The sequence below is a fragment of the Ursus arctos genome, unplaced genomic scaffold, assembly GCF_023065955.2.
Source record: "Ursus arctos isolate Adak ecotype North America unplaced genomic scaffold, UrsArc2.0 scaffold_11, whole genome shotgun sequence".
Lineage (NCBI taxonomy): Eukaryota > Metazoa > Chordata > Mammalia > Carnivora > Ursidae > Ursus > Ursus arctos.
In genome coordinates, this window is record NW_026622775.1 from 62136225 (window position 1) to 62156785 (window position 20561).

Genomic DNA, 20561 nt, shown 5'->3' on the forward strand with positions numbered 1-20561 from the left:
CCCTCATCCCGGGTCTCAGCACGGTTTGTTCTCATCCTGCTCCCAGAAGACCATTGCCTACAGATGCTTTGGTGGTTAAACATCATTCAGGAGCAGTTCCTTATCTCCTTGCTGGGGACTGGCATGCAGCTTCTACTTGACAAGTTCTCCTTGGTGGCCAGGGGCCTGAAGTAGGCTCACCCCTTGTAACACATATCACTTTACCCTACTTCTGCCTATGTCCCACACTGGACTGTGAGCTTCTTGGGGCAAGCATGGTGTCCCCAGTGCCTAGCATTTCTCTGGCAAAAAGTGAGAGCTCAGAGAATGTTTGCTGATGGAATGTAGGGCTCTCCTGCTAGGCCATACTCTCCAGGATGGGGCTTATGATTCAATAATCACCTGCATGTCTTTCTCCATCTCCCACATCTGGCAGAGTGCCTGACACAAAGCCAGGACCCAGGAAATGATTGATTGAATAAATGAATGTATCATGATTCAAGAAGCTCCATCAGCTCAGGGCAGGGCTGGGCAGTACCACTGGGTGGATCTTGCTGTCACGTCATCAGTGTCACTAGACTCAACAGTTCCTCTGCTGTATGTGACTGTGGGCCATGGGGCCGTGTGGGTGCTGCCAAGGTGGGGGGGACTTGAAGTGGGAGAAAGGCCATAGGAGGCACAGGGACCACCTCAAGCAAGCAAGGCTTCTGTTTGGCTCCTGACTTTCTGCTCCTACTGGAGCTGACACAGAGCACACTTGTTGCTGTGGCTATGTGGGTATCTCAGGGGTAGGATATTTGAAAAACTATCCAGGCTCCTGTTGTCCCAAAAATAGGCAAATCTGCTTTTTGGAAGAGTCCTACCTTCCTGCTCAAAAGTCTTTGGCAACTAAAAGTCTATAATTCCTAACCTCCCGTGATGTCATCTATATCTGTGTTTCAACAATTTCTATCTAACTCTCTTCTTCAAACTAGCCAAACAGACTGCTGTGTGTCTTCTGTGTATCTGGCTTGTTTTCTGGTGGTATTCTGGAACCTACTGCCTGGACTCCTGGCCTAGGGAATGGTCAATAGAGTCCCGAGTCACCCGCCTCAGAGCAGCTCACTGGTGGCCACCCAGATCGCACAGTTCCCCTCAGGGCCGTTAGCTTTACTCTGGAGCTTTAGTTATTCTGGAACTCCCTGCTCCATGCTGGTCCTTTTCCGTCTGCCAGAGGCCAGCAGGACAGCCTCTTGGCAAGGGTTTCTACTTCTTAATCTATTTTCACAGCCTGTGATTGAACTATGTGCAATGCCAGCATCAGACTTTAGTAGCATCTTTTAATTCTCTATTATTGATGAAAATTTTTGGTCTGGAAAGAAAAACTGGTTCGAGGATTGATTTTCATCAGTTTAATTCATCTTCGGTATTGATCGGTGCATACGTTAGAGTGAAAGACTAAATCTGGGCTGTTTCAGGTGAGCAGGAAATGAGTGTGTAAGTTTGGGGTGCACTTACAGGATCACTGTCACCATAGGGCACCTCTGAAACTGTTCTCCGTGTACTGGTGTACCCCCACCCCCGTGTTTGTGAAGTCTTTGTAGGTAGGCTACCATCTCTGAGTTACCCTTCCAATCCCCCCCCAGACCCAGTAGAGTAGCTGATACATAGTTGGCTCTCAGCCAACATTTGTTAAGCACGTTTGTTTAAACACAGCCTCCAGAGTTCATAACAATCCTTAATTATTATTCATCAGAAGGGAATCCCGATACTCAAATCGTGCACGTATGTATAAATTCCAGAGGGACTAGGATTCTGAGAAATGTACTGGATACTAATCATACAAGATGACGAATGATTGATTACTCTTCTCGGGAAAATACAGATAGAACCCTAATTTTGGAATATGCTAATCACAGTTTCCTTCAGCTTATGGCGACAACTTTAGCAGACAGCTCCTGGCACCATCTAAATATTCTGACTTCTGATCACCAGCGTCCTCCCACCCCCACCCTGACCCCACATGTTGTTGCCCAGTGGGTGTGTCCCACTCTCCCTCTGCCCAGAGTCCGAGGGCAAGGGTTGGAGGAGTACAGAGTTTCTTCCTTCTTCTTCCACTCGACATGAGACCTAGGGACAGAAACTCTGATTTGACTCTTGGCCCCATCAGTGCAGGACCCACCTTGGGCAAGCCTCAGAACCTCTCTCTGGGCCTCCAGGCCCCCTGGTGAAATGTGGCTATTGTGAGTTGTCCTTGAGCCTCTCTAGTGGGGTCTCTAGAATGCAAAGAGGTTGGGTAGGTGAAAGGACTGTGTTGGTTGTAAAGGTGATTTATTGTCCCTGATGTCCGTTGGCTGGATGTGACAGATTTATGTGGGGGAAGAGTCACCACAGAGAGTTCACTGCTTCTGGGGAAACATTCTGGGTTCAAACAGATAATTCACAAACTGGCTTTCAGACGCACTGTGTTAAAAAAAACTGAGTGCTTTCTCTGTCTTCGTAATGTGTTTTTAATCTTACTCTTCTACTGCATTGTAAGGTTTTCAGAGGGAGGGAACAGAAGCTATGTCTAGTCTGATTTTCTTGGCATAGTGCATATATTCAGTAGACACTTAATATTAGGAAAGGAACCGTGAATGAATGCCCTGCAATGTTAACAGAGAGGCGTGTACGTGGACTACTGCCCCCTGGAGAGAGGGTGCTGGGCCACCTTACACTTCCTTCTTCAGTCCCAGCCCGACCTCGAGCCTTGTATTAGTCAGCGAGAGCATTTTAAACAAAGTACCACAGATTGGGTGGCTTCAATGACAAAAGCCTATTTTCTCACAGTTTTGGAGTCTAGAAGTCCAAGATCAAGGTCGTTTCTCCTGAGGCTTCTCTCTCTTTGACTTGTAGATGGGGCTCACTGTGTCCTCACACAGCCTTCCCTCTGTGTGTCTGTGTCCTAATGTCCCTTTCTTATGAGGACACCAGTCATATTGGATCAGGGCCCATCCTAGTGACCTCATTTTAACTTAATTACCTCTTTAAAGGCTTTGTCTCCAAATACAGTTACATTCTGAGGCACTGGGGGTTAGGACTTCAACTTAAATTTTGGGGGTGGGGACATAATTTAGCCCATAACAGGACTTATCCTTGTCTTTATTAATTTCTGTACCTCTGTGGCCCTAACTGCTGAACCATGAATGCATGCCTAGAAAGCAGCTGGACCTACCCTCTGAAAACTTGCACCTCTCTCTGTATTGGCCCAGTTAGGGCCGAGGTATGAGAACGTGGACATGGTTTCCACAACAAACTTCTGCTTTTGCCATGACCCTGTTCCAGTGTACGGGTGAACTTGCCAGGAAGAGATGCTCACCCAAGCATGTCACCAAACCCTTAGTGCTTTGCTCCTGACCACAGCCATGCCTCTGTGTGCTAGTGACTACTGAGCTTCTTGGGATGGCACCCCAATGGTGGGTCCATTCATTCCTTCAATTCTTAGACGACCTTGTTCTCCAGATGCTCAGTCTAGTGGGTTCAGCAGGACGAATGAGAGGCAATGGGCAGAAAGGCAGACGGCTCTCATCTTGGTTCTTGGTTTGCCATGAACCTGGGAGATCTTAAGCAAGCCACTTAATTACTGATTGCCAATCCATGAAATGGGGTACTCTTTCTTCCTTGTCCACTATGCAAGGATGTTATGGGGAACAAATAGAATCGTGTATGAATATGTTTTGTAAACTGGAAAGTGCTAAATAAATGTGAGGAGCCCCTATATTCACATTTTTATCCTGTTTGAATTCCTGTTGTTTCTTCCCTTTGCGGTCTACTAGTGGTGTGCTGCCATGTTTTGGGGTGGGAGTAGCTGTGTCACTAGCCTGATCACTCTACCTGTTTTGTTTTTGTTTTTACCACTGTCACTACCAGCACCCCAACTTGCCCCTTTCTGATCCTCTCACCCTGCCCAGAAATAGATCCTAAATCCTCAGGGTTATTGATTATACTTAAGTGAAATCTAACAAACCCATTCTTTAGAATCATTGAGGAAATATGTTCTCTCCCCATCTTGGAAATTCATGGAGCACACTGAGGTGTTAAAGTTTTGGGAGTTTCTATGGTAAAGAACCCAAAGACTACCCGCTCACCTTTATTTTGTTTGCTTATTGATACTTTCTGGAATGGTGTTTGGGAAATGTCAATGAGCTGATGGCAACTTAGCAGGACTTGCCTTTACATTCAGGTTTAGGGCCAGCGAAGATGGTGATTGGGATTTGGGGCTCTGGCTTGTACATCTATCCATCAAGGGAGTCATCAGCAGAAGTGAGGAGAAAGAATTATAAATTCAGCCATCCAACCCGAGCCCTGTGTGACCCTGAGTTTCTGTCTGTCAACACCAGCTCCAGACAGGGCTGTGGGGAGGGCCTTGCTGCAGAGATTCTGCAGGTGGAGTCTGGGACAGATGGAAGAGTCGGCTTCCTCCAATGGGAGTTGGGGCTCATGGGGCTTGCTTATATTGCTTCAGACAATGAAGGAGCCCCGGGGCACCTGTCAAGACTGAGGGGCTGAGCAGCGTCCTTCCAAATGTAGATTTCTCAACCAGGTCTTTCAGGAGAGAAGAACAAGCTTACCTCATGAAAGACAGTGGGGCCTCCACTCTTTATCCCATTAAGGAGGAACCCTTCAGCCATTCTTGTTTTCAAGGTGCCACAGTTGGTGGCAAAGACTGTGAAGTTAATGGGACAACCACTCCACTACAGAAAGTAGCCAGTGGCAGAGACTGTGGCGTTGGTTTCAGACCTGCTGATGGAGGAGAAGAGGAGACTAACACGAAAAACCAGTGAATGCTCTTTGAAGTTAGCCAAAGTTAGGGACACCAAGTTTAGGTTAAATATGGAGCAGTAGGTTAGCTGCTCCATTGAAAAGTGGCAGCCTGGGATGGGGTGGCAGATGAGAGATAATAGGCATGGAAAAGAATGAGGGTAAAAGTAGGAGTAACTGCCTAGCAGATGCTTTTTGAAGGAAAAAATCAATTATTACCAGTGTAGTGGGCAGCCAGGGATCCAATGTACATAACTGTACTGCTTGCTGGCCCATGAATGTGTGTTTGTGTCTGTGTGGGGGTGGGGGTGACAAAGGGAGAAGGGTTTCACATTAGCGGGTGTGGGTTGTTTGCTGATGGAGCCCATGTAGGTGTCAGCACCACAAGCACCCAGCTGGGTTGGGGCTCAGCCCGTATTCCTGTAGGATTTCTCCCAACTTACTTGCTAGGAATGGGAAGCTGTTCTGTGGTCCTTCTCTGGGGGATAGACATGGTGGGTGGTCTGTGTTCAGACAAGAAGCCCATGCTGCCGCATGTCCACCCATATGGGTGGGACCGTGGCCCAGCCACTAAGTGAGGGCTGCTGGAAGCAGTCAGCTCCCTGCAGAGGCTACTGGAGAGAGAGGGGAAGAAAGTGCTGTGCAGGCAGGGAGCAGACAGGGAAAAGAAAGAAGACTTTCAGCAGATGGAAAGGCAAAGAGGCAAGAAACCATGGGAAATGTCACAGGAAGTGCCAACATTGTAAGCATCAACGTCAGGCCACTAATGGCATTTGGGCAGAACCGTTCATTGCAGGGACGTTGTTCCCTGAGGAATGTATAGCCCACCCAGCCCACACCCACTGTATGCCAGGAATGCCCCTCACCCGGTCAGCAGGACAACTAAGGCCACCCTGCTCAGCTTCCAATGCCCCCCATCCTGCCTCTGGGTGAGAATGGTCACCAAGATCCCTGTTATCACCAACAGTTTGATCTGATGGAGCTGTAAGTGCCTGTCCAGGCAGAGCAGAGGACAACCACAAAGGCCACAAAGAGAAGATGTGCTAGAAGGAGCTGTTCAAGTTGTGACATTTCTTCCAAATAAACAAGCTGCTGTTGAGTCAGCCACTGACACAGACCCTGGAGGCTCGAGAGGAGTAAAACCTGACTCTGGGGCTTCAAGAGCTCAGGGTTCCACAGGGGAGACAGACAAATGGCAGACATATGACACCCACTCAAAATACAGGGTTAGAGGTGTCGTAATATATCCATTAACATAGGCATAGCTTCAATAACAAATAGACCTACAGGCCTGGTGACTTAACCCCATAGAAGTTCATTTTGTGCCCATGGAGTGGTTGGAGGTGAATACTCCTACTTGGTCGGTGGTCCTCCTCCATAACCCAAGCTTGCTCCATCTCTGCCATCATTGTCACCTGCATCCAGGTGGCATATGGACAGGCACATCCACTTAAGTCTTGTCTTGGAAATGATGTATACCACTTCGACTCGTATTCTCTAGATCTAGCCATGTGGCCACATCTGCCTACAAGGAAAGTTGGGGATTGGGGTCCAGGAATAAGAGGAAACTGAATGTTGGCAAACTACAGGCCGTCTCTACCCCAATAAGTACAGGCCAGGGGGCAAGGCAGCCCAGGGGAGGGTGGTTTTCTCACCTTGGGAAACTTTACCTTTAAAGAATCATCTCTTGTTGCTTGGTTCATATCTAAGATGAATAATCCTTCACTACATGGGACATTGGAAATGTTTATAATCATGTAATGTTCATACTAAAAGGGACCTCAGGGATCATTCAGCTCAACTCTTTGGATTTTAGAAGGGGACACTCAGAGAGGAAATGACTTAGTCAACATCACCCTGGTCGGGGAGTTCTGCCCAGGTCACCACAGTGGCTGGTCCGTGTGTCCAGCAGAGCTTGAGGGAATCCAGTGAAGGATGCAAGTTCGAATCACATGGCAAGTTTATTCCAGAATTTCAGACAACCATTTCAGGCTCTGGCCCTTGCCTCTGCTAGGAGAGTCAGAGCCATGTACTCCCCAGCCAAACGACTTGGGTGCCTGCATCATCCTTCCCACACAGACAGCTGCTTCTCCTGTCCCCTCCAGCCTCCGTCAGCACCCTAGCCATCCATGGCTCACATGAGCTGTCTCTTCCACTAGAAGAGGCAGCACCATGCAGCTCTGTCCCTGCATTCATCCTGGCCTGGAGTCTTGTCCTTTCTTTGCGACTTTCACATGCACCTGTGCAGCCCTATCCTGCTCCACTGATACAGAGCTCCAAACAGCAGGAGGTAAGATGCGGGAACTCTTGGCTTCTGCCTCTGGGAGCAGAGGGTCAAAGGGGAAGGGGCCTACAGGTAAGAGGCAATGGCAGAACAGAGTGACCAGGCTTAGACAAGAAGCAGGCTCAATGGGGCCTAGAGGAGAACAATTTAATTCCATGTGGGGTTCCTTCCCTGGGCTCCGAGGGGCTGCTGTGTGCTGATAGCTGTGGCTGAGGGGTGCCTCTCATGCTTTCCGCCAGTGCTTTGGGAATGGGGAAGGCGAGGTCAGGATCTGAAGACCTGGATGCATGTCCTAGTTGAGCCTTGCCGAGCCCTAGCTTCCTCCTCTGGAAAATGGCCACAATGATTATAATACTTTGTTTTAAAAATTTTAAGAGTTGGATATCTTTAAAAAAAATTAAATTGTAGTAAAATACACAGGACATGAAATTTACCATCTCAAGCATTTTTAAGTGTACATTCAGTAGTGTTTCATATAGTCACATAGCTGTGCAACATCTCCAGAAGCGTTTTCATCCTGCAAAACAGAATGCTGTACCTATTAAATGACCGTTCCCTATTCCTTTCTCCCCCCGCCCCTGCCCCTGCCACCAGTAACTACGATTCCACTTTCTGTCTCTATGAGTTTGACTACTTTAGACGCCTCATGTAAGTGGAAGCATGCAGCATTTGTCTTTTTGTGACTGGCTTATATCACTTCATGTCCTCAAGGCCCATCCATCTTATAGCCTGTATCTGGATCACTTTTTTCCTTAGAGAGAGAGAGAGAGGGAGAGAGAGAGAAGGGGCAGAGGTAGAGGGAGAGAGAATACCAAGCAAGCTCCATGCCCAGCGCAGAGCCCAACATGGGGCTCGAGATTACGACCCAAGCCAAAATCAAGAGTCAGAGGCCCATCCGACTGAGCCACGTAGGCAACCCTGGATTTTCACCATTTTAAAGACTGATTAACAATTGTACCTCAATTTTTGCGCGTGTGAGGATCAAAGGGTAATATATGAGACAATGATGTGTAAACTCTAAAGTGCTGTGCCCATGCTTCTGAAGAAAAGCTCTTCACAGAAGTGGCCTCATTAGCTGGTAGAGGAGATGATGGGACAGGGGGCTGACTTGAGCTGGGCCCAGGGAGTAGCAAGGAACAGAAAGAGGAGGTGCTGATGGCCGCACTTTGAACACCATGGTCTCAGCTGGTGACTGTGAGACAGCCCAGACTGTCATCCCTACTAGATAGAAGTGGAAACCAAGGCTTAGAAAGTTTAAGCTGTGTTCCCAACGTTACAGAGTCAGTCAGTAGTAGAACTGTGACTAGAACAGAATGCTTCTATCATTGCACAGTCCAATACTCTGTGGATTCTCTGCAAAAACAAGAAGAGTCTTTGTTTATACAGGACAAAAATGTCCTGCATTTCCGAGGAAAGAAAAGGTGGGAAACAAAGGTACTAAGCAGAGGAAAAAGGAGGCTGAAAATAGGCCGTGTAGAACAGATAGTTACTAAGGCCAGCTTAAGGACAGGGATCAGGGACAGAAGGCTGTCCAAGATGCTGGGATGTGTCTGTCATGAGCAGAAGGTGAGGAGCAGAGGGAGTTGTTTTGTAGACAAGAATGGCTACTGACTGCTGAAGAATCCACTGGTAGGACACCCTGGAGAGAAATTGCAAGGCATCTTTACAGCAGAAAAAGCCAAAGTCAGGATGCACAAAGGGGAATCTACACAGAAGGCAGTGGGGTACCAAAGAAAGCAGGAGTTTAACATGGGGGCAAGATGGCAGAGACCTCAGAGAATGTGAGATTCCTGCTCTACCCACTTCTTCACCATTTTATAGCTGGGTTAACTGAAACTTGAAGAGCCACTTACCCAAAAACCCAGGTCTCCTGGTTCCAAATTCAGAGCTCAGCCTGACATGTTGCCATGTTTATTGGGCACCTACTATGTGCTTAGTTGCTAGGGAATATATACAAGAACTTACTATACATTAAAGGACATCTGCTGTGCAATAACACGTTAGGAGTCAGATGAGTGCTCTGGGAGGTCAGTGGAGGAAAGTCCAGTTTCAAGTCTGATATCAGGAAAGACTCCATGGAGAAGGTGGGACTTGAACTAGCCTTGGAGGGGAAGATGGAATTCAGGTGGAACGTGAGGAAGGAGGAGGTCGTTCACAAGCCTGCTAGATGTAGAGAGCAAGGGAGGTTGTGTGTCAGCTGTGATGGTCTGAGACTAAAATGGGCAGGGTCAACTGGAAGCTGGAGAAAAACACTCTCTGATCAGGTTCCCTTATGAACTGTTTGGGAAGGACAGCCGGTAACATCAGAACTGCACTAACAGAGTCTCAAAATGGCATCGTCTTTACAGGCATTTATTTAATGCGTATGATGGAAAACATCCTGCAACCAGCATGCCAAAGCTGTGACTTCCTAGGATGACACAAAATTTATTATATAAAAATGTGACTAAAGAAAAAATATGTAGACAAGACTACAATTGGTATGGCTGGTATGGGTGCATATGAAGGTCATGGTACCCAGATGACTGAATCAAAGGGTAAGGGAAAGTCACATTGGGGGCAGAGACCTGGTAATATGATGAAGCCATTGGACAGTGGAGTATTCCAGGAATTTGAGGATTATGTGATAAAAATCCTTGGAAAGTTCTTTCTAAAGATTAAGGGAAATGACAAGACCCATGGAACAACCTCCTTTCATCATTCATGGTTAGGAGGCCATCATCTCTGCTACTACAGTTAGGGAAAATTCAGTAATATTCCCATGTTTCCGTCTTTGCAGTGGGTGCTGAGAAGCTCAGAGCTAAGTTCTGTACTCAATTGTGTTCATTTCCTTGAGTCTAGCTTTTAAAAGAAAATTATAATTATTTCTGCTTCCACACACATATCCCCATTTAGCAAGTCTCTTGTCTTTATTTTTATGATAGTGATTTTTTATGTTATGCTATGTCATATCCTTTTAGCAAATAGGCAAGAAAAGTAAAGACATATTTTAGAAGTATTTCCATGACTTTATTACAAGAGTAACGAAGAAGCCAGTCATGTACAGTATGCTTTCTAATATTAACCATTGGGATCTTTGTAACATTCTTTTCCTGCTTTGTCATTAACTCTGCTTGTATTGAAGTTTAGGGCTCAATTTTATGCTCAATGACAGTAAGTATACTTAGTCTTGGATACACAGATACATAGATCTTGCCCCTTCCTTAATTGGTTCACAGTCTTTCATAAGTTATTTTAGTATTTTTGTGGCTTTCATTGCTATTGCTATTACAGTTCTTTTTGGTAGTGCTAGGAGTCTAAATACCTGGAGGAAAAATAGGAATGAAAGGATGGAGTCTGCAAGTATTTGAAATGTATAAAGAGATTTGATAAAAGTCGATGTGTATTTCTTACAATGGCAAAAAACGGAATGTTTAAGGAGGTAAAACTTGAGAACAAATCATGACAATTCTTGTAATATACTTTTGACTCAGCAATTTATTTCCTTTACTAATTGTTGACGCTTCTTTTCTTGAAAAATGGTGGGGCTTTTATCACCCCCTCTTATCATTATGAGAAATTAGATCAGGGGAGATCAGAAGACAATGGGCTACTACACAGGAGGCAAGCAAATAAGAATGGTAATGACCAACTAATTTCTAATTTGTTATCCACATGGCTCCACTTAACTAAGGCAGAAATGAACAAGAACCAAAAGGGAAGCTTTAACCTCTCTTTCCTTGTTGAAAGGAGGGAATGTGTCTTGGAGAATAAGTGGGGTTGTGATCGGGGTGCTGGGAAGGGAGGAAATGTGCAGAAGGTGAGGGAAATCATTTCTTGGAAAAGAAACAGCAGCAGGGTAGAGGGGAGAATGAGACAGGAGGACTTGAAGAGGCACTGTGGAGAAGTGATGCGTGAAAGGGACAGAGCCAAAAACACAGTATAAATGGAAGGGTTGATGTGCGTTGCTATAAAAGGCAACTTCAGAAGGTTGAGTGAGATAGAAGGTTACAGCAAGGCATTCAGTAAGCTTTTTGTCAGACCCAAAGGCAAGTTCAGAAGATTTTAAGGAAAATTATTAGCTCAAGGAAAAAGTTTGAAGACAAAGAGATGCATTCACTCACTCTCTAATTGAAAAAAAAGGGGAGGGGAGGCTCAGTTAGGTCCAAATATCTGGCAGAATGGTCACTAACGGAGAGAGTTGAGGAGAAGTGATTAGTGGGTGTTCATGGCCAGGTCCAAGTTGCAGCTGGGGATGGGCGGGGTGCGGGGAATGTTCCAAAAATCCGCACTGAGCCAAGTGTCTCTGTGGATGTTCCCAGCATTGAGTCCTTCCTTGCATATTCTAACTTACTCTTACCTGTACATACCCACCCCGGCCTGGCTTGCCATGTGCTATGCACATAGTGAGTGCTTCTTTACTTAGGCTAATGTTGGATCATTGTGATAGATAAATGCCAGAATGTTGATGGCTTACCAGGTTTTAAATTATCTCCTGTCCATATAGGAATATGGTGGGGTCATTCATGGGCAGCCTTCCAGGTGATTCTAGAATCTAGGCTACTCCATCTTCCATCTCTAGCCAGTGCATGGGGAAAGACGATGGACAGTTACCCGTGAGAGGATTTTAAGGGCCAGGCCAGGAAGGGATGCTTACTTGTGCTCACCTCCCATTGGCTAGAACTTGGTCATCACACTGACTGCAAGGAGGCTGGGGAATGCAGTGTGACTGTGTGTTCAGGAGGGAAGAAGGAACCCTTTAGGTAAATACATAGTTGTTGATGTCACAGTATTTTTAAAAGAAAGTTTGTTTCATAAAATCAATGGAACTCAAACTTTAAGACCAGATCTCATTAGAGGGTAATTCTGTTTATTACTGTGAAATTCTTTGTGATTTTGAAGGATTTAGCAAAACTGCTTTAAATAGAAACTCTCTGCCTAAAGGCAGACCCATTTTGTTTGGGTCTGATGCTGTACCAGGCTCCTAGAGGAGAGGCATCGATGACAAAGTGACTCTTGACCTCACAAAACCAGAGGGCTTGGTACCTGAACATTTGGTTTATAAGTTCTGGCTGGGGGATTGAGGGAGGGTGGGGCTAACTGAAGGAACATACAAATCTGGGCATGAGCCTCGCTAGAGATCTGATTCTGCCCATAAACATCTGGCTTGTAGATCACATGTTTACCCCCTGGGTCTCCTGAGAAGCCCTGAAGCTTCTCCCCACGCTTTGGCCTTGACTCCCCAGATTTCCTGGGTACATGAGTATTTCTCCCGATCGCCTGTACCCCAGCCCGCAGCAAGCGCCTCGTACACCCTGGGCAGTGTGCCTTTCCAGCTGGAAGATCCTGCCCAGGTGAGCCGGGGTGTGAGTCACTGAGACTGCAGGATGGTCCAGGTGTCAGCCCCTTCTCCTCCTGCCCTGTCCCCCTTCCAGACTGCATCTAACTTGCTGTCCACTGCCGGGGCTGTTTTCTCTCAGCATCCTGGTTATCCCGGCCTGTCTGTCCTGCGAAATTCTGGCTTTTCGGATTGCTTTCCTCTGCATGTGTTAGCCTGCTGCTGTCCTGGTTTCACCCCGTTACAATTCCTGCTTGCTCTTCGGAAGGGGGAGCGCGGCCAAGGGATGCGGGCCGGGGAGCTAAGAGCAGCAGCATCTAATCCTGGCTGTGTCCTTGCCTGACCCATGCACACCAACTCAGACTCATTTTAATGGCCTCAAGTAAAGTCCTTGTTCCCCCAGCCAGCAGCTCTCCTCTGCCTTCTCTCTTCTTCTGCCCAGGATCCCTCCTCCTCCTCTATCTATGCACCAAGAAAGTTGAAGGGACTAAACCTGCCCTCTGCTACCTGCTCCTGGATTTTAATCCTCCCTCCTCTGTGCTCCCACAGCACCCTGGACAGGGCCCTTCCAGCTCTAACCTTGCGTGGGGTGTGTGTTTCCTTCTCCCTGATTGGGGTCTGGAGTTCTCCAGGCAGGACAGTTTTTCACTGTGTATTGAATGAGTGAATGCATAAGTGGACTTGCATTGAGGGAGGATGGGAGAAGGCTTCTTTTCACCTACCCAGACTTGGGTGCCCGATGGGCCCATGCCTCTGCCAAAGGGAATGGTCAGATGGTGGCTCTGAGTCAAAGTGTCTGTTCAAATTTTTACTGGCTCAGAACTCTAAAAACAGGGCTCTCCAAGTATAGTCCTAGTCTGCTTTAGCCTCAGCAAAGAGTCTTCACCATCCACGGCTTGAACATGGTGCTATAGCCCCACTGTTTTAGTTGGGAACTGGGAGGTGGGCCATTTCCAGTCCCCTCCCCGTAGGCCGCCATTTGCAGTCAGAACACTGGTGTTGGTCCTGCCTCCAAACCTTGGCTCAGAGATCTTGGTCCAGTTGTTTCTTCTCTTTGAGACATTGTTTCTGTATCTGTAAAATGCAGATAATCATATTTACCATTCAGGGCTGCAAATACGTTTGGTGTCAAGATTGAAAGAGGTATTTCCCTTATGGTTCATGGATTGTCATTGAGATTACAGTTGATCCTTGAACAACATGGGTTTGAACTGCGTGGGTCCACTTATTCGTGGATTTTTCAATAAATACAGTACAGTATTATAAGTGTATTCTCTCTTCTTTATGGTTTTCTTAATAATATTTTATTTTCCTTAGCTTAATTTATTGTAAGAATACAGTTTATAATACTCTTCTTTATGGTTTTCTTAATAATATTTTATTTTCCTTAGCTTAATTTATTGTAAGAATACAGTTTATAATACATATAACATATAAAAATGTGTGAATTGATGATGTATATTATCAGTAAGGCTTTCAGTCAATAGTAGGTTATTATTAGTTACATTTCTGGTGAGTCAAAAGTTACAGGTGGACTTTTGACTGTGTGGGGGATTGGGGACCCTAAGGCCTGTGTTATTCAGTGATTGCCTATATTTTTAATTGTTTCTCCTGGACCAAAAGACTTGTTCTCTGATCCATCCTCAGCACCAATTCATGGTGCAAAAAGTATTTCTAGAATAGACTGCCGGAGAAACATCAAACTTAGTACTTGGCACATAGTAGGTAAGTGTAATTCCTGCTCTTTTTGTCTCCATTTCCTAGAATATGAGTTCCTTTGTGGGCAGAAACTGTGACCGATTCTTTTTTTTTTTTTTAAGATTTTATTTATTTATTTGAGAGAGAGAGAGCACATGAGATGGGGGAGGGTTAGAGGGAGAAGCAGACTCCCGCTGAGCAGGGAGCCCAATGATGGCTTGATCCTATGACTCCAGGATCATGACCTGAGCTGAAGGCAGTTGCTTAACCACCTGAGCCACCCAGGCACCCCTGTGACAGATTCTTTGTCATCACTTTGTAACCTCTTCCATCCTTGGATCTAGGAAAAAACCCAAACAAACCAATAATCATATAGAAACAAGCCCCTGGGCACTAATAAGTCTAGGACAAGCGCTTTCCACTACCATCCCTTGGAGAGTGTTTGGGGAACAGCCCCATCTCATGCCTAGTTTTGGCACCATCAAGGCTCCACGGGCTTCCTCCTGCAGAAGAAGCAGGAGATCTAGACACAAGTGCCGTGGAGGCGAGGTCTGTAGGCTGCCAGCTCGGCCTCTCTCCTCCAGTTGCTGTCCCTCCATCACCGCCCACTCTTGGGAGCCTGGGTGCTGGTCCTTCACCTTTGCGATGGCAGCCAGTTCCCTTGAGATCTGCACTCAGGAGTGACATTTGCAGGAGTTTATTCAGCTTGGTCTTCACCGGCTACTCTCCCAGAGCCTGCCTTGGGGCTTTGTGGCTGCAGGGTGGAATGGCAGGAAAAATGGTAAGGCCAGAAATGCACTCACATCAGAATGTTTTTCGTTTTCAAAATGAATTTTTCTTTTCCTGAATCGAATTTTGATCCAGGCCTTATAGTCTGTACCTGGGACTGTCTGAAAGGGGTTTCTGGAGTTGGGTGAAAAATTGGACTAGAGAGACATTTCCTAAAATGCTTCAGACCCATCCTGTCACCCACCGTGATGCTACAATAGCTTCTGAGTGTTGAGTGCCACTGTGTGCGTTACCTCATGTAATCCTTAACGCTCCCTAATAACATAGACACTTGTTACCAGGGCCTGTGTTCCAGATGGAGTCGTAGGTACCGCTGGTCTTTAGAGGGGGAGCCCAACTGGAACGCGGGCCTCCGCTGGTGCGGTTGGAGTGCGGGCGGCAGTGGAGGTGGCGGGGGCGGGGGCGGGTGGGGGGCGGCGGGGCGGATCGAGACGCGCTGGCCGCGCGCCCTCCGCGGTCCTCATCCCCGTCCCCCGCCGCGGAGCCCCTCCTCCCGGGCTGGCAGCGGCCGCGGCGCTCCTGGAAGCGGAGCGGTGTTTCTCTCGCACGCAGAGCCTGGTTTGTAAACAAACACTGGGGCGGGTGCCGCCGCCTGCGCAGCAGATGGCTCCGCAGCTGCCCGCCCGCCGGTCCCTCCCTCTCGGCTGCGACGCGGACGCGGAGGGCGGGTGGCGCCTCCCAGTGCCCGAGGACCCAGGGACACCGTCCCACTTCCTCCTGCAATCTGGAGGCTGGAGAAAGGGAAGCATGAGCCACGGGGCCCTGGGGGGCTCGTTCTGTTTATTTCATTCGCCCTTCCTTCTTTCCTTCCTTCCTTCCTTCCTTCCTTCCTTCCTTCCTTCCTTCCTTCCACAAAGATCTGTAATGTGCAAGTGTGCAAGGACCCAGGGGATCCCAGCCTTCACGACAATGAAGGGAGAAGAGCAAGTCAATAGGTCATTGTGGTTCAGCGTGGAGTACTGACGCTGTGGGAGGCCAGAGAACACTAACCCTTGGACCATTTAATGGATCAAGGAAGGCTGCTTGGAGGAGGTGCTGTGAGGCTGACAGAGTGAGCAGCAATTAGGCAAAGTGGGAGAAGGATAGGGAAGAACTGTTCCAGATGGAGGTTAGAGAGCTTTCTGAATATTCGAAACAAGATCCTTAAGAGGAGGAATTAGTTCTGATGGAAGTCACTGGAGGTCTGCCTCAGAGCAGTAGGGAGCTGTTATTAAAGGTTTAATGCACAGGGTGAGGCAGGGCCCTTTCTGGGTTTGTGTTGCCAGCTTCATAAAATGAGAAGGCTGAACTAGAACACCCACAAGGTAATTCCCAAACTAGGCTGACCCTGGAGTGCCCAATAAAATACAAATTCCCAGGCCATGTCCCAGACCCATTGCCTCAGAACCTTCAGGGATGAGCTCTGGAACGTGAGACGCAGTCTCCCCAGGTGACTCCTGGTTAAGGTTTGAGGTTCCATGGTCTGAGGAGATGGCAGAAAGGAGGTGAATAATCACACTGTTGGTGAGGGTGATCTGTCTTCATGATCGTTGGATGAGGCTGATTCCTGGGGTGGTGAGTGCCTGGTGTCTCTCCCTGAAAAGTTTCACAGATGGGCCAGAGCTGTGGACATCCAGGGAGAAGGTACGAGTTGGGAATCCAGCGCCCTGTCTGGGCCCCTGCTTCACCGAATGTAAAATGGCCTTGCAGGAGTATGAGAAGGATCCAGCGAGGTAATGTAGCCGAAGGAGCCCAACCACAGTGTGCTCTGCGCATGTGGGCGAACTTGGACTGATCGTTGGCTTTGTCAATGTTCTCAGACTCTGGTCCATGTTTGACCGCTTGTGGGAACTTTGTGACACGTCCCCTCCTTGCCCCTGCCCCGAGATTCTGAGCCCGCAGAAGGATGGGTCTTCGTTGTTTCAACAGGCTCCATAAATGGTTCTGATACCCACCAACGCTCAAGAACACCATAAGTTGTCATTTGTTGAAGGATTTTGATAAACTCCTGCTTAAGTGCCAGTGCCTTAGACCCACCCAGTGGAAGCCCCAGCTGGAGGTGTCCAGTAGCATCGAGGAGGGCAAAGGCATTAATGAAGGACGGACACATGCTACACATGGAGATAGAGCATGAAGACATCATGCTCCGTGAAAGATGCCAGATGTAAAAGACCATATATTCCATGATTCTGTTTATATGAAATGTCCAGAACGGGTAAATCCATAGAGATAGAAAGCAGATTAGTGGTCGTCAGGAGCGGGAGGGGAGACATGGGGAGTGACTGCTAATGGATACGGGGTTCCTTTTGGGGTGATAAAAATGTTCTTAAATTAGATGGTGGTGATGGCTGCACAACGTTGTGAATACGTTAAAAACCACTAAATTGGACACTTTCCTTTTTTAATTTAAAAAATAAATTAAAAAAAGAAGTCATCTTAACGGGACACAGGCTAGTGGGTCAGTTTTGCCCTTCTCAACCAGTGGTCTCCAAGGGTGCTGTCTGTGTGCTGCCTTCCCCAGTCTGTGGGCAGAAGCGGGGAGCCCACGGGTTCTTCCCATTTGTGACAGTTGCACGTGTCACTGCTACTCCTGTTCCATGGGGAGACTTGGCCACGTGGCCACATCATGCCCGACAGGGGCTGGAAAACGTGGTCTAACTGGGCAGCTGTGTGCCGAGAAAGGAGAAAAGGATGGACTGGGGTGGAGGGGGGGTGGGCAAGATAAGAATGTTTGCCCCAAACAGTAAATGATGCAACAATAATCACCTCTCCTTCGGTTATTATTTCTTGCAGGTATTAATAATAATAGCTAGCATTCGTATAGTGCCAGGCCCTGATTTAAGGTCTATATGCACATCATTTCATTTAATTACTTTAAAACTTTATGACATATTATTATACCTACTTAAAGATGGAGAAATTGAGACACAGAGCGTTAAATATTGCCAAGGGTTATACATCTGGTATATGTCTGGCCTCTTTCACGGAGCATAATGTTTTCAAGCTATATCTCCATGGTGTGGCATTCATTCTTTTTATGGCTGAGTAATACTTCATTACATGTATATACTATTTTTTGTTTATCAATTCATCAGCTGGGTTATTTCCATTTTCTGGCTATTATGACAAATGCTGCCTCGAACATTCATGTTCAAGTTTTTGTGTGGATATGTGTTTTCAGTTCTCTTGGATACAGAACTAGGAGCAAGCTGCTGGTTCACATGAAGCTCAAGGCTTAAATTTTTTTTTAATAAGATTTTATTTATTTATTTGACAGAGATAGATAGTGAGAGAGAGAACACAAGCACGGGGGAGCTGGAGAGGGAGAAACAGGCTAGAGATGGAGAAGCAGACTCCCCACCAAGCCGGGAGCCCGATACGGAGCTTGATAGGCAGCTCGATCCCAGGATGCCCAGGATCATAACCTGAGCCTAAGGCAGACGCTTAACGACTAAGCCAGAGAGGTGCCCCAAGGCTTAACTTTTTGAGAAGTTGCCAGACTGTTTTCCAAAGAGGCCACACCATTTTACATTCGGAACAGAGCTGTCTACACAGCTGGACTGTCGCATGCAAGAGAAACCAAATCATATTCCGTTTGAGCCGTTGCCTTTAGGGGTGTCTTTGGTACAGCAGGTCAGCTGTCACCCTAATATATCATTCCACTGAATCTTCTTACCAGTCACGAGAATAGAAGGAACAACCACAATCCATGCATCCATTCATATGTTTGTGTGTTCATCCATCAAAAAGATTTGAGCTCTGAGGATTTGCTAAACATAATTAGCCAGAGTCCCTGCCTTCCAAGATCTCACAGTGTAGTCAGAAAACGAGGCAGTTTGGCCACCAGGCTAGACCGTAGGCATGGAGTTCATGCAAAACTGGTAGGGTCCAGACTCTGCCTCACTTTCTGGATGAAGGGCTCTGGGTAGGTTAGTTCAGCTCTCTGGGCCTCACTTTCCTCATCTGTATAATGGGGATACTCACACTGGCCTGGCAGGAAACTTGTGCTGATTAAGAACATTGTGGTTGCTAGCAATGGCTGTTGTCAATAACCCCTTGCCGTGTCTTCTGCTGAAGTCCATCTGGGATGGATGAACTGAACACTGTGGGACACAATGAGCTGTCCTCCGGAGGGAATGGGGATAGGAAGGGTTTCCCTGAGGAGGGGATCGGTTTAACTGGATCTGAGGGCTGGTGAAGGGCTTCCCAGGTGAGGAGGTGTGGGAAGGGTAGAGGGAGCAGCCAGTACAAGGGCGAAGTCTGGAAGTTCATGGTCTGCTTGGAGAACAGTTCTGAGCCTTAAGTGGGTAAAAATCTGAATCTGGGCATCCCTGCCGCACATCCCTGTCTTCCCCCCCTTTCTCCTCCAATCCAGTCTAGCCTTAGCCCAGCCCCAGGAGCTTCTGTGGCCTCTGCTCAGGAGGGCTGGGTTTCCACATGCCTTTGAGCTCACTTCTTTCCTTCTCTGGAGCCCTGAAGCTCTGTTCACTCAGATGCAGGCTTTAATCAGAGCTTAAGGCCAGTTGAACCCCTGAGGACCTTGGTTGCCCGACCTGAGTTTTAAAAAATCCCATCTCCAGCTGGGTTTGGGCCTGTCAGTACTTCCTTATTGCTCAGGGGACAGAGGAGCGAGGTCTTCCATTCGAATGAAAACCAGGGAGATGATGATGAAGAACAAGAAGATGATGAGTGTACTGGTGCTAATAAAATAATAATTTTCTATTGAATAACTCAGGGGGTGGGGGTGGGAAGAGCATAGCATGAGTTAATAGGGGATTTAGACTTCAATCTGATCCTGTGAATCATTCTCAGTCCTTTCCTCTTCTGAAAAACAAGGGACTTGGGCCAGATGCATTTCCAGGGTCCTCCCACCTGACAGTCTGAGATTCCACAAAGGGACCCTAGACTACACCGTCCACACCGTCCAGTTTGCCATCTCTAGGAGCACTAGTCTTGTGTTGGAGCCCAGCCTTGCCATCCACAGGGTGATGCAGGGTCAGTCTGTCCACCTCCCTGAGCCTCTGTTTCTTCCCAGAGGTTGTCTGAGGGTTGCAGGCCGGTATGTGGGTTGTAGCACCGTCTTGCTCTGAAATGGAGGTTCTGGAATGAGCCCCAGGCCTGATGTGACAAGAAGTCTGCAGGCCCAGGTCTAAAGAACCAGCTCGTTGAGCCAGAGAGTGTGTCTTCCCTCAGCTGGGCTGTATTAACCATGTCATTTATTGTCTGTATTCGCATGCTTGGACATCTGGTGCCTTGTTGACCTTGGAGGGACTGCCCTTCCCAGAGCTAGGCAATTTCTAGAGGTAGCAAACAACTTACCTGCTAGTGTACTTTTTGGATATAATCACCTCCTTCATTGGCTTCTGAAAGTCCATGCCGCTATCCACCTGTGCTAATCATCCAGGTACTGGCCAGGTACTGGACAACTAGGGACAATTCCTATGCCCTAGAACCCACCCAAATTATTCAGACTAGCCAATCCTAAGCCTGCTTATCCTGCCTTGCTGTTCTTTGCTGCAGAAACCACAATTAAAACTCTTGCTCACAGCTCCCCCGTCTCTTTCTGCTTCCTGACCGACCCAGTGCTTCCCCAAGTAGCCCTCCAATGCCTGGCTTATCCCCTTCTATTGGGATCTGTGAGTAACAAACTCTCTTTCCAATGGCAGGTGTCTCCGGTCTGTTGGAGACTCAAATTCTCTATTAATACACTATGCATTAGTGCATTATAGAAGTACA

At 47.4% G+C, this 20561-nt stretch overlaps 1 protein-coding gene and 1 long non-coding RNA gene across 2 annotated transcripts in view; one reads left to right on the forward strand and one right to left on the reverse strand.

Moving 5' to 3' along the window:
- XKR6 (XK related 6) overlaps positions 1-20561 on the forward strand; it is a 306339-nt gene that overhangs the window by 130507 nt on the left and 155271 nt on the right. The gene's annotated exons all lie outside the window — the stretch shown is intronic.
- On the reverse strand, positions 14213-15174 carry LOC113269931 (uncharacterized). Its single transcript, XR_003321639.3, has 3 exons — positions 15125-15174; positions 14696-14811; positions 14213-14397 (listed from the first exon to the last, which is right to left on the reverse strand). It is a non-coding gene; the product is annotated as an uncharacterized LOC113269931 (long non-coding RNA).